General features: G+C 46.6%; 1 protein-coding gene and 1 long non-coding RNA gene across 5 annotated transcripts in view; one reads left to right on the top strand and one right to left on the bottom strand.

Annotated features, from left to right (window-relative positions):
* LOC310760986 overlaps positions 1-2,544 on the top strand; it is a 221,998-nt gene extending 219,454 nt beyond the window's left edge. The window contains exon 3 of the long non-coding RNA XR_014547154.1: positions 2,273-2,544. This is a non-coding gene — a long non-coding RNA (uncharacterized lncRNA). The remainder of the gene's footprint in view (positions 1-2,272) is intronic.
* P2RY2 (purinergic receptor P2Y2) overlaps positions 1-13,490 on the bottom strand; it is a 51,494-nt gene that overhangs the window by 27,422 nt on the left and 10,582 nt on the right. The window lies entirely within an intron of this gene.

The following is a 13,490-nucleotide window of genomic DNA, read 5'->3' as shown; positions in this document are numbered from 1 at the left end:
CTGAGTCCCCACAGCTAATTCTCCCCTGGTCTCCTCGCTGGCCCAAGTAGGACCAATTCAGCCAGCTAGCCCTGGGGATTATCTAATTGATTTTTGATTCTTGAATTTTATTGTTATTCATGTTTTTATACTGTATTTTATGCTGCTTGGCCCTGGTGGAAGATAGTCTGACTTCCTTAGGGCCCGGGACCTCTAAACTATGGTTATTCATGGACCTTATGGTCCTCTGCGGGGCAGACCAGGAGAGGCGGTCCCGTAAATACGAGGGCCCTACGAGATGCTGGACCAGTGGGGGCTTGGCCTCATCCAGCTGCCAGGCTCTTCTGACGTCCTTCTGTTATGTTCTAAGCATCGCTTCGGCCTCTGCCTTCCTTTGATTCTCTGTGCTCTAAAGGCCCACCGTACAACATGCAACATAACACCAAGGGCAGATTTGGCATCTTGAAAGTGTTCAAGGACCAGCTCAGGCTTTGAATGGAATTACAACCCTCTCCTTCCTTTCCCCCAAGCTTAACACTTTGCTTCCTGTTCAGTGTTTTGTTCCTTCGCTTCAGAGCTTTGAAGACACCTTTCCTTGTCACCCTTCAACCCCACTGGACTCTTTCCTGATTTTGTAAACATTAGCTTCCTAAATTTGAAAGCCATGGCTGTTCTCCTCCCTTTGTGAATTTACAATTCCAGGATGTGGCTCAGATAGCTTTCCTTCCTTCCTTCCTTCCTTCCTTCCTTCCTTCCTTCCTTCCTTCCTATTTTCTTTAAGAAAAGCTCAAGATACACGTTGATCTACCCACACTTAGTTGTTATCTCTGAGAAACATAGAAAATAACAGGATATATTTATACAAATTCTTCAAACTTACACGACCCCTTAAAAATTAGCTGATGAAGAAGGGGAATACATCGAAACAGGGCCCTGTCCTGGTTTCTGATCCATAATTGACTTCTGACTTCTGCTCAATGATTGAAACTAAGATCTTCACGTCAAATCTGACTATGGACTAACTTGAACCTATCTCTACTCATAAACTCTTGTTTTTAATACTGTAACAAATTATTGTGTTAAACATATCCTTATAAGTTTGAGTTTGTAATCTCTGTTTGAGTTTGTAATCTCTATTTGAGTTTGTAATCCTTGTCAGAACACATGCTTTTGAATGGATTAGTTTTTGTTACAATTGACTACTGATTTGCGAGTAGGGACTGCTCCCACTATTGAAACTTATATTGGCCAGAGTTCTTGGTGTGTTTTCTTCTTAGACAAACTCATGGCAGATTGAACAATCACTAGAGATGAGGGGGAGATCCAAATCAGTTTGTGTCGAACGTCGAACATGCCAAATTTGTGAACTGAAACACAGCTCTCTTTTGAAATTCGCACTGCTCTGAATTTTGCGACGCAGTTCCCCAACCAAGTCTGGAGTACAAAATCGCATCTACCATCCCAGCCTGAACTGCAAAATCAAAGGGGCTGAGAATTCAGATCTCCAGCTACCTCACTCAGCCGCAAAGGCTCCAAGATGCTGGCAGGACCTGTTGCAGCTGTTTACGGATTCCCAACAGAGGCTGGGGAGACTTCAATTCAGGTCACACTTAGAGATGATCCTAACTAACTCACACTTTCTGGAACAATGAACAAACCAAAACACAGCCATATCCGGAAATGTATACTTCTCTGAATTTTGCAAGACTGTTTTCCGGCCGAGTGATGTGTATTGGAATACATACACTAGGCTAAAGTGCCCATATTACTGCATAGTTGGCGAAAATAACATACCAAAATGTGTTATATCAGGAAAACTGCTTTGCAACAATGTGTGCATTGGGGAAGTCACATATGAATTTTCTGTAGTAGGAGAAACACCGACAAATGCTGACAAATTTTCATGGGGACTTTTTAATAAATAAAACCAAACCACAAACTGATGTAGCAATGCGGAGAAGCAAATCATAGAATTGCAGAGTTGGAGGGGACTTTGAGGGTCATCCAGTCCAACCCCACACAATGCAGGAATCTCAGCTAAAGCATCCATGGCAGATGGCCGTCCAACCTCTGCTTAAAAACCTCCAAGGAAAGAGAGTCCACCACCTCTGGAGGGAGTCTGTTCCACCGTCGAATAATAATAATAAATTTTTATTTATACCCCGCCCTTCTGGGTTCAGGACAGCTAACCACAGATTTAAAACACTTAATTATAAAAGCAGCATAAACTACAGTATAAAAACAATAATAACAATAACATTCAAAATTCAAAAATCAATTTAGGGGAAATAAGCATTAGATAATCCCCAGGGCTAGCTGGCTGAATTAGTCCTACTTGGGCCAGCAAGGAGGCCAGGGGAGAATTAGCTGTGGGGTCTCAGAGCGGGTGATCTTCATAAAAGGGAAGGGGGAGGGAAGAGAAGGGAAATAAAAGATCAGGCTGAATTCAAATTAAAGGCCAGGCGGAATAGCTCTGTCTTACAGGCCCTGCGGAAGGAGGTTAAATCCTGCAGGGCCCTGGTCTCATGGGACAGAGCATTCCACCAGGTCGGAGCCACTACTGAGAAGGCCCTGGCCCTAACTATGGTTATTCATGGACCTTAAGGTCCTCTGCGGGGCAGACCAGGAGAGGCGGTCCCGTAGATATGAGGGCCCTAAGCTTTTATTGCCAAAAAGTTTTTTCTGACGTTTAGTCGGAATCTCTGTTAAGATCATCTCCTTTAAGATGAATCTAGGGTCAGAAAAAACTGGAAACTGAGAAGAAACCAAGACAGACATGTTGGCCCATCAGTTATTACCACCAATGACAGCAATGATTTGTGCATTAGCCTCTCATCTATGGAACACTCTCTGCCGGACCTTCCTCTATCTTCCTTTCAGCATCAGGGAAAGATGCTTTGACTCTCCTGGGTTTTTTGGACAGCACTAACAATTGACCCTTTGGCAGCTGTCGGGGTTCACTTTTGTTTTCTGTTGTGGGCAGAGACTTTGCGTTTCTAAGTGATTCATTTGTTTATTTTTCGACAAACGCTTTTTCTATGTCTATAGGTGTGTGAACTTCCCACTGCCCGGCGTATCTCCATATTTTACTGTCCTGCAAATCACTTTGGGGTGTGTGATGCGATATATCAATATAATAAACGGAAAGGAACACCCATGTACACAGATTGTCTGCCGCTGAGTGCCAGATGTGGAAAGCAAACAGCAGAGGCCCTGAGGGTGAACTTGCTCCTTTGGGGAGTCAGCACTTTGGGAGTGAGGCTCTGAGATGTTGCGCATGGCTCTGGGAAGGAGGAATATACCGTATTTTTCGCTCTATAGGGCGCACCGGCCCATAGGGTGACCTAGTTTTTTGGGGGGAAATAAAGAAAAAAATCCATCCCACTGGCTGTCTTGGCTTCATCTTTAGCCACGCACAACCTCTCCAGCCAGGAGAGGCTGCGCGCGGCTTCGTTTTTAGCCGTGGGGCTGGGGCGGGGGAAGCCCGAGCTTCCCCCGACCCCAGCCCCCAGAACAGGTCCGGAAGCGGCAGCAAGCGCTGCAGATAGCTGCCTGAAGCCCAGGATGCGCAGCGCTGCCCTCCCCGGGCTTCGGGCTGCAGGCTGCAATCCACAAGACTTCGGAGCCCAGCAGGAACTCCCGCCATGCTCTGAAGGCTTGTGGATAGCTGCCCGAAGCCCAGGGTGCGCAGCAGGCTGCAATCCGCAAGCCTTGGGAGCCTGGCGGGAACTCCCTCCGCGCTCCAAAGGCTTGCGGATAGCTGCCTGAAGCGTGGAGAGCGAGAGGGGTCGGTGCGCACTGATCCCTCTCACTCTCCAGGCTTCAGCGAAAGCCTGCATTCGCCCAATAGGACGCACACACATTTCCCCTTCATTTTTGGAGGGGAAAAAGTGCATCCTATAGAGCGAAAAATACGGTATGTTGCTTAGTGGAAGAGGGGGGAAGAGATGTTGTGGCTGCCATGTGGGGTGAGAGACCCCAATAATGGTGGGCGCAAGGCCCCTCCGAGCAGGGCCAGAATAAGGTTTGATGAGGCCCTAAGCTACTGAAGGTAATGGGGCCCTTTCTATGTCCAGCTGTCCTTTGTCAACAAAAAATTGTCGCTGTTTTTTGTGTTGAATATATGCTCTACGGTAATTTATGGACCTAATAGGTAGCTAAAGCCATTTTTGCAAAGATTGCCATGCAACCAGTCCATGCAGAATGTAGGCACCCTATACAGTGGTACCTCGGGTTAAGAACTTAATTCATTCTGGAGGTCTGCTCTTAACTTGAAACTGTTCTTAACTTGAGGTCGCACTTTAGCTAATGGGGCCTCCCGCTGCCGCCGCACGATTTCTGTTCTCATCCTGAAGCAAAGTTCCTAACCCGAGGTACTATTTCTGGGTTAGCGGAGTTTGTAACCTGAAGCGTCTGTAATCTGAGGTACCACTGTATATAGAAATGAGCAAACCAGCGATATTTTAGGGAGCAGGCTAGCAGCATTTTGCACATAACAAAATATGTATTTTATCAAAGTAATTGTTGAACTGAAAGACAATTAAGAAGGAATGTATTAATAGTGAATTTGGGGGTGGGCTCCCAAGAGAGTGGGGTCCTAAGTTATAGCTTGTTTAGCTTATACGTAAATCCAGCACTGCCTCTGAAGGAAAACTGGGAAGGGACTGTCTGCCCTCCTCCAGGTGGGGTGCCTGGATGTTTGACGATCGAGTCTCCAATCCAAATTTTTGGATACATCCTCTGCAACATGGTGAAGTTTGTATGCCACTGTTTTATTTCTGTGTTTTGCATTACAGTCATAACTCGGGTTACAGACGCTTCAGGTTGCACGTTTTCGGGTTACGTATGCGCCGAAACCCGGAAGTACCGGAAAAGGTTACTTCCAGGTTTTGGTGCTCACGCATGCTCAGAAGCGCTAAATCACGCTTTGCGCATGTGCAGAAGCACCGAATCGCAACATGTGCGTGCGCAGACGTGGCGCTGAGGGTTGTGAACGTGCCTCCTGCACGGATCACGTTCGCAACCCGAGCGTCCACTGTATTCTGTTTACTCTTAAGCTGTCAAATTGGGCTAGTTTCTTTTCCTAGATGGCTTGCATTTGCTTATTAACGTTATGTTTATTCCTAATGGTTTCTGATACTTTTTTCTGGATTGCTATTGCTCATTTGATCTGCCATGAGCCACAGTTGTGGACGCAGTTTTGTGGGAGAGTGGTATACAACAGAGAGAGGAATATCACGATGACACAGCAAATCAGTTTCTTATCTTTGTTCTTTTAAGTTTTCATCTACCGTACACTTAATCTCATGTCCTTTGCTCTTTCCACTCTCTTCTTCTCATTAGGTTTTGCAATTATGGCTCCTATCCTTCTTCTTCGCTTTTCCATTCTCTTATCTTCTTATCATCGTATCTAAACTAATAATTCTCCCGGTTCTCTTCAGCGCCTATCCTTAGGTGCCCCAAACGAGAGACCCACAAGAGGGAGCTAGCGATCTGCAGGTGGGCAGGGGGAACCCCAAAGTTTGCAGAAGTTCACAAAATCTTTAAGGGAAAAGCAAACCGAAAAGAGGGCAAAGGATACCCAAAGCAGCCCGTGCTCTTTGACCAGGGGTCAGCAAACTTTTTCAGCAGGGGGCCGGTCCACTGTCCCTCAGACCTTGTGGGGAGCCAGACTGTATTTTTTTTTGGGGGGGTGAACGAATTCCTATGCCCCATAAATAACCCAGAGATGCATTTTAAATAAAAGCACACATTCTACTCATGTAAAAACACCAGGCAGGTCCCACAAATAACCCAGAGATGCATTTTACATAAAAGGACACATTCTACTCATGTAAAAACACACTGATTCCTGAGCCATCCGTATGCTGGATTGAGAAGGCGATTGGGCCAGATTCACCCATCGGGCCTTAGTTTGCCTACCCATGCTCTTTGGTCACGAAATACTGAATTTCTCTTTTTGGAGAGAGGAGTGAAAAATGGGGAGAGGGGAACATGATGAAGTAATGTGGAAGAAGGTTCATCCAGCTGGCTGAAACAGTGAACAGGGACTTTAAAGTCCCGCCCAGAGACGAATGGCTGATGAAGATGATGGACTACGCCAAAATGGCAAAAATGACCGGGAAAATCAGAAACCAAGAAGACAGAAACTTTAATAAGAGATGGGAGAAAATTTATAATTTACTTAAGAGAACACGGTAAACAACTTAAAACTATGGCAGGGTTTGAGTGACGCTTGTGATGTATTAAAAACTAAGGAGGAAATGGATTATTTTAAGAAAATAGAGAAAATATATGATGCAGTAGAAAAAAGTTTGAAATGGAAACATTGGAGGAAAGTTCAAGGATTCAGGGAATCATGAATGTTGATGATTATGATTAATGTCTGAATTTAAATGTATAGAGTAAAACTGAATAAAAAAGAATTATAAAAAGCGGGGGAGAAGAAGAAACAATGAACAGAAGCTTGTCATACTGCAACATTTTGTTCCTGTTTTATACATGGGATGTTCAGCATGTTCCCTTTCTTCATTAAAAACGAAACACAGGGCACTTCAGCACTATTGCTATTTTGGAGCGGGATAACTCCACATTTCAGGGACATGGGTGGTGCTGCGGGTTAAACCACAGAGCCTAGGACTTGCCGATCAGAAGGTTGGCGGTTCGAAACCCCGCAACGGGGTGAGCTCCCATTGCTCAGTCCCAGCTCCTGCCAACCTAGCACTTCGAAAGCACATCAAAGTGCAAGTAGATAAATAGGTGGGAAGGTAAACGGCGTTTCCATGCGCTGCTCTGGTTCACCAGAAGCGGCTTAGTCATGCTGGCCACATGACCCGGAAGCTGTACGCCGGCTCCCTCGGCCTATAGAGTGAGATGAGCGCCGCAACCCCAAAGTCGTCCACAACTGGACCTAATGCTCAGGGGTCCCTTCACCTTTACTAACTCCACATTTAATGCACATTTATGTCATTTTAAGAGCCATGGCTTTCTGCAATGAACCTCGGGAACTATAGTCAAAACAACAACAAAAAATTTTTTCCTTCCAGTAGCACCTTAAAGACCAACTAAGTTAGTTCTTGGTATGAGCTTTCGTGTGCATGCACACTTCTTCAGATACACTGAAACAGAAGTTGCCAGATCCTTCTATATAGTGAGAAGGTGGGGAGGGGTATTACTCAGAAGGGTGGTGGGAATGGGTGATTGGCAGATAGCTGTGATGAGCCTGTTGACGACTCTTAACGACTGCAATAGGTCTTACAGGAAAAAGCAAGGGGTGAGAAGGTGAAAAATGGCTTTGTCATGTATAATGAGATAAGAATCCAATGGCTTTGTTCAGACCAGGTCTCTCCATGGTTTTAAGTTTGGTAATGAGTTGCAATTCAGCAGCTTCTCTTTCCAGTCTATTTCTGAAATTCCTTTGTAGTAATACAGCTACTTTGAGATCTTGTATAGAATGTCCTGGGAGATTGAAGTGTTCTCCTACTGGTTTCTCTGTCTTGTGATTCTTGATGTCCGATTTATGTCCGTTTATTCTTTGGCGTAAGGTTTGGCCTGTTTGTCCAATATAGAGAGCTGAAGGACACTGTTGGCATTTGATGGCATATACAATGTTAGACGATGAGCAATTAAATAGCCCGAGATGGTATGTGTGATGTTGTTGGGGCCAGTAATGGTGTTGTCCGGGTGTATGTGGCAGCATACTATAGTTCACCCATCACAGAACTAATTCCTAGCACCCTTAACTGACTACAGTCCCCAGGATTCTGTGTGAAGCCACATGCCTGAAACTCATGGTGTGGGTGTGACCTCAATCCCATAATGGCAAGTTCAGGTTGTGTAATTAGAGTTGATTGGGAGGTCATGTGCCACAAACCTACTTCCCCACCCACACCCCACGCCCCCGAAGAGCCGGCTTTTAGCAATAAGGAAGTTGGCAGAAAACACACCAGAAAGTGTGAGCCAATATTTGCTTTGACACAGGAGCATCTAACCTAAATCGGAACACTCATTGAATAACCAAATAGTCTAATTGCCCCACAAATGAATTGGGATTACTCACTAAATAGCCAACCTTTCCTAAACTCCCTGCAAAAAAAAAAAAACACAGAACGAATTCTCGTCTAATCTCCCTGGAAACAAAGCAGAACAAATTCTCATTCAAGAGCCAATTTTGTCTCATCTCCCTGCAAAGGAATCAGGATGAATTCCTCAAGAAACGGGTAATCTGGAAGTGCCCCCTCCAAAACAAACGAACAAAATCCTGAAGTGCACCTATTTCACTTGGTCTTCCTCCTTTCAACGTCTTGTCTAAATTGGCCTCTTATCTTGGAAAAGTTCCTTCCCATCATTAAACGCAAAACCCTTTGTCTTTCCCGATGTTCCTCCCACACACCTGAGCGGCCTATAAAATCACCCCACGCTTCACAGCATGATGACTTTGACCTATTAAAGCAATGAGTCACTCGACTGGAGACAAAGGAGGGCAGAGAGAGAGAGAGAGAGAGAGAGAGAAAGCGCTTAGGAAGACATCTCTTCCAGCAGAGCCACAACACTTCTCAGATGATTGATAGTTGGGGTTTGGGTTGGGGATGGATTTAGGGTTAGGGTTGGGGTTGGGGTTGGGGTTAGAGTTGGGATTAGGGTTAGGGTTGGGGTTAGAGTTGGGATTAGGGTTAGGGTTGGGGTTAGAGTTAGGGTTAGAGTTGGGATTAGGGTTAGGGTTGGGGTTAGAGTTGGGATTAGGGGTGGGATTAGGATGGGGTTGGGGTTGGGGTTAGGGTTAGAGTTGGGATTAGGATTAGGTTTGGGCTAGAGTTGGGATTAGGATTAGGGTTGGGGCTAGAGTTGGGATTAGGATTAGGGTTGGGGTTAGAGTTAGGGTTAGAGTTGGGATTAGGGTTGGGGTTAGAGTTAGGGTTAGAGTTGGGATTAGGGTTGGGGTTGGGGTTAGAATTGGGATTAGGGTTAGGGTTGGGGTTAGAGTTGGGATTAGGGTTGGGGTTGGGGTTAGAGTTGGGATTAGGGTTAGGGTTGGGGTTAGAGTTGGGATTAGGGGTGGGATTAGGATGGGGTTGGGGTTGGGGTTAGGGTTAGAGTTGGGATTAGGATTAGGGTTGGGCTAGAGTTGGGATTAGGATTAGGGTTGGGGTTAGAGTTAGGGTTAGAGTTGGGATTAGGGTTGGGGTTAGAGTTAGGGTTAGAGTTGGGATTAGGGTTGGGGTTGGGGTTAGAATTGGGATTAGGGTTAGGGTTGGGGTTAGAGTTGGGATTAGGGTTAGGGTTGGGGTTGGGGTTAGAGTTAGGGTTGGAGTTGGGATTAGGGTTAGGGTTGGGGTTAGAGTTGAGGTTGGGGTTAGAGTTGGGATTAGGGTTAGGGTTAGGATGGGGTTGGGGTTGGGGTTAGAGTTGGGATTAGGATTAGGGTTGGGGCTAGAGTTGGGATTAGGGTTGGGGTTAGGGTTAGAGTTGGGATTAGGGTTGGGATTAGGGTTAGGGCTGGATTGGGGCTAGAGAGTTGGGATTAGGGTTGGGATTAGGATTGGGATTGGGTTTAGGGTTGGGGTTGGGGTTAACTGGAACCTGCTAGATGTTTCCGACTGTTTTTATTTACCTGATAGATTTCAAACTGTTCAAAGCAGTCAGTGCGCATGGATGTCTTTGCGCAACACGAAAAAAGAGGGGCCTTTCAGTTTACTAATAGGCTTTCTTTTAACAAAGGCTTTCAGAAACATTTCGATCTAGCAGACATTTGTGGATTTTCTAAGTGATACGGCTGATTAGAACATCTGACCACATAAAGAAGTGGTTTCGGCTTGCGGGGAAATGTCAGAAAGGAAGCTTTCTATTTCTTTCATTTCCCTAATAAGATCGTTAATATGGGCTGAGAAGCAGAATATCTGGGTGAAGTGGTCGGCCGCTGTGAGCACAGGATGCTGGAAGAGATGGGCTGCTGGCCTGATCCAGATGCAGACTCGCATTATGTTCTTAAGGTCTCAGTTCATTCCTTGGTATCTCCAGGTGGGACTGGAAGAGACCCTCTGCCAGAAACCCTGGAGAACTGCTGCCAGTCAGTGTAGACAATATTGAGTTAGATGGACCAATTGACTCGATATAAGGCAGCTTTCTATGATCTTGTGTTTTTCATGCAAAAGGGCCCAGGTTTCAGTCTCCAACATATCCATTTGGGGATGGGACAGATTCCTGTCCTAAACCCTGGACAGCCACTGCTCAGACAGCAGACCCTCCCAGTGCCCCTATTTTCCAGGGACAGTTCTGGATTTACAGAAGGCATCCCGGTTTCTGATTTAATTCCAGAATGTCCTGCTTTTCCTTAGGTAAAGGTAAAGGGACCCCTGACCATTAGGTCCAGTCGTGACCGACTCTGGGGTTGCGGTGCTCATCTCGCTTTACTGGCCGAGGGAGCGGGCGTACAGCTTCCAGCTCATGTGGCCAGAATGACTAAGCCGCTTCTGGCGAACCAGAGCAGCGCACGGAAACGCCGTTTACCTTCCCGCGGGAGCGGTACCTATTTATCTACTTGCACTTTGACATGCTTTCGAACTGCTAGGTGGGCAGGAGCAGGGACCGAGCAACGGGAGCTCACCCCGTCGCAGGGATTTGAACCGCTGACCTTCTGATCGGCAAGCCCTAGGCTCTGTGGTTTAACCCACAGCGCCACCCGCTTTTCCTTAGGATGTCCCTATTTTCATTGGAGAAATGTTGGAGGGTATGAGACAATGGGGAGCTGACCGGACCAGGACAAGTCAGCTTGCTATGTGAGAGAAGCTGGCAGTAGAGTCTGGGAAAAGGACACTTTTGCCGTAAGATCTGAACATACGATACTATATGATACGATAATCTTTATTGTCGTTGTTCCATACAGAACAACGAGATTGGGGGGGGGGGGAATCTACATAAGACATTCAAAACCAACAAGCCTGCTATCCCAGCTATCCCAACCTGGTTAGCCCCCTAAAATCTCTTGATATCCCATTTTTCTATACAATATACTCCCATACAGACTCCTTGCAATGTGTTTAAAACCAAAATCGCATTTGGGTAGAAACTGTTTCTCAGGCGGCTGGTCCTAGTCTTTATAACCCTGGACCTTCTTCCAGAAGGCAGAAGCTGAAGGAGATCATTTCCGGGGTGCGCACTATCCTGCGCTATCTCTGCCGCTTTCTTATGACACCTGGAAGCATAGATTTGATCCAAGGTGGGAAGAGGGAACCCAATTATTCTCTCCGCAGTCTTCACAACCCTGGACAGCATTGCTTTTTCCCTGACCGTGCAGCTCCCAAACCACACACACAGAACATGCGCGGTAAGCAGTCTCTCTCCAGGAGCTGCTGAGGACACCTGGATTTGGGCCAACAGAAGAGTCAGGACCAGGCCACTTATTAACAGCCTGGGACAAACAAAGTTCATTGTTTATGAAATGTAGTTTGCAAAGGCCCTACAATCATCAGGCAAGGCCTTGCTGGTGGTGACACCACTGAGAGCTGCCTGATTGGCATTGAGCAATGACAGGGTCTTTTCGGTGGTGGCTCCTTGTTTCCCAAATGCCCTCCCTTGTGAGGTGTGTCTGCTTCCTTCATTGCTGTCTCACAGAAGGAATTTTAAAACATTTGATGGCTGAAATATACTGTTCCTGGCAACCCTGAAACCACTGGGTGAATGTTTTTAAACTGTGTTTGGAATGTTTTTCGGTTCTTTTGAGAATGCTTGTTTAAATGATTGGTATTTGAAAGAACTGGCCACTGGTCCCATCACCTCCTGGCAAATAGAAGGGGAAGAAATGGAGGCAGTGAGAGATTTTACTTTCTTGGGCTCCATAATCACTGCAGATGGTGAAAGCAGCCACAAAATTAAAAGACGCCTGCTTCTTGGGAGAAAAGCAATGACAAACCTAGACAGCATCTTAAAAAGCAGAGACATCACCTTGCAAACAAAGGTCCGTATAGTCAAAGCTATGGTTTTCCCAGTAGCGATGTATGGAAGTGAGAGCTGGACCACAAAGAAGGCTGATCGCCGAAGAATGGATGCTTTTGAATTGTGGTGCTGGAGGAGACTCTGGAGAGTCCCATGGACTGCAAGAAGATCAAACCGATCCATTCTGAAGGAAATCAGCGCTGAGTGCTCACTGGAAGTACAGATCCTGAAGCTGAGGCTCCAATACTTTGGCCACCTCATGAGAAGAGAAGACTCCCTGGAAAAGACCCTGATGTTGCGAAAGATGGAGGGCACAAGGAGAAGGGGAGGACAGAGGGCGAGATGGTGGGACAGTGTTCTCGAAGCTACAAGCATGAGTTTGACCAAACTGCGGGAGGCAGTGGAAGACAGGAGTGCCTGGCATGCTCTGGTCCATGGGGTCACGAAGAGTCGGACATGACTAAACAACAACAAAAATGGGTCTGAAGCTACACAAAGCTACCACTTTGCAGGTCTGAGTCTGGTAAGTAGGAGGGGACAACCCTATCTAAAATCCTGGAGAGTTGCTGCCAGTCAGTGTGGACACTATGGAGCTAGATAGACCAGTTTAAGGCAGCTTCCCTATGTAGCCTGCCAGGAAGGGCGAGTTCCCACCACTAACAGCTCTATAATATATTCTGATTTTCACCCTTTGTCCTCCCTGAGGTTTTAACAAGGTCGTAAAGGTTCCTTGAAAACTAGAAATGTTTTGAGTCCTTGATTTTCGCCAGCTCCTCCTTCAGTGCACACATGCAGAGACCTCTGCTCTGATTCCTGCTAAACCATCTGCAAAACAGACTCTTAAATAGCTGCCGATCCGAGGAGAAGAGTTGAGAGATGGAAGTGGGCCAGGCCTGTAGATACCACCAGCCGCTGCTGCAGAAAGCAGAAACACATACAGAGACCCTAAGGCAGCCTTTCTCAACCTGTGGGTTCCCAGATGTTGTTGGACTACAACTCCCATCACCCCTAGATAGCAAGGCCTGCACTCAGGGATGATGGGAGTTGTAGTCCAACAACATCTGGTGAAGGACACAGTCATGGGCCAGGGGTCAGCTTCACCTGCTGAACACCAGCCTGAAGGGGGGCATGGCAGAGCGACTCCATCTGCAGCTGATCAGGCTTCACCCTCCAGAGGTTGTGGACACTCCTTCCTTGGAGGTTTTTAAGCAGAGGTTGGATGGCCATCTGTCATGGATGCTTTAGCTGAGATTTCTGCACTGCAGGGAGTTGGACTAGATGGCCTTTGGGTCCCTTCCAACTCTATGAGAAGGCACTAGTGGGAATCAGATGGCTCCAGCCTTCTGAAACAGAGCTCTCAGCAACAGTCAGGTGCTGGAAACGACACCTGTGGTTCTTGGCCCTGCCTTACTGCAGCTAGAATGCGGCAGCTAGACTGGGAACGGCCGCCAAGCCCATATAACACCGGTCCTGAAAGACCTACATTGGCTCCCAGTACGTTCCAAGCACAATTCAAAGTGTTGGTGCTGACTTTGAAAGCCCTAAACGGCCTCAGCCCAGTAGACCTGAAGGAGTGTCTC

This window comes from Podarcis filfolensis (assembly GCF_964270895.1).
Source record: "Podarcis filfolensis genome assembly, chromosome: 4".
In the NCBI taxonomy this organism is placed as follows: Eukaryota; Metazoa; Chordata; class Lepidosauria; order Squamata; family Lacertidae; genus Podarcis; species Podarcis filfolensis.
The sequence above is the reverse complement of the archived record's forward strand: the minus strand, read 5'-3'. Positions and strand labels throughout refer to the sequence as shown.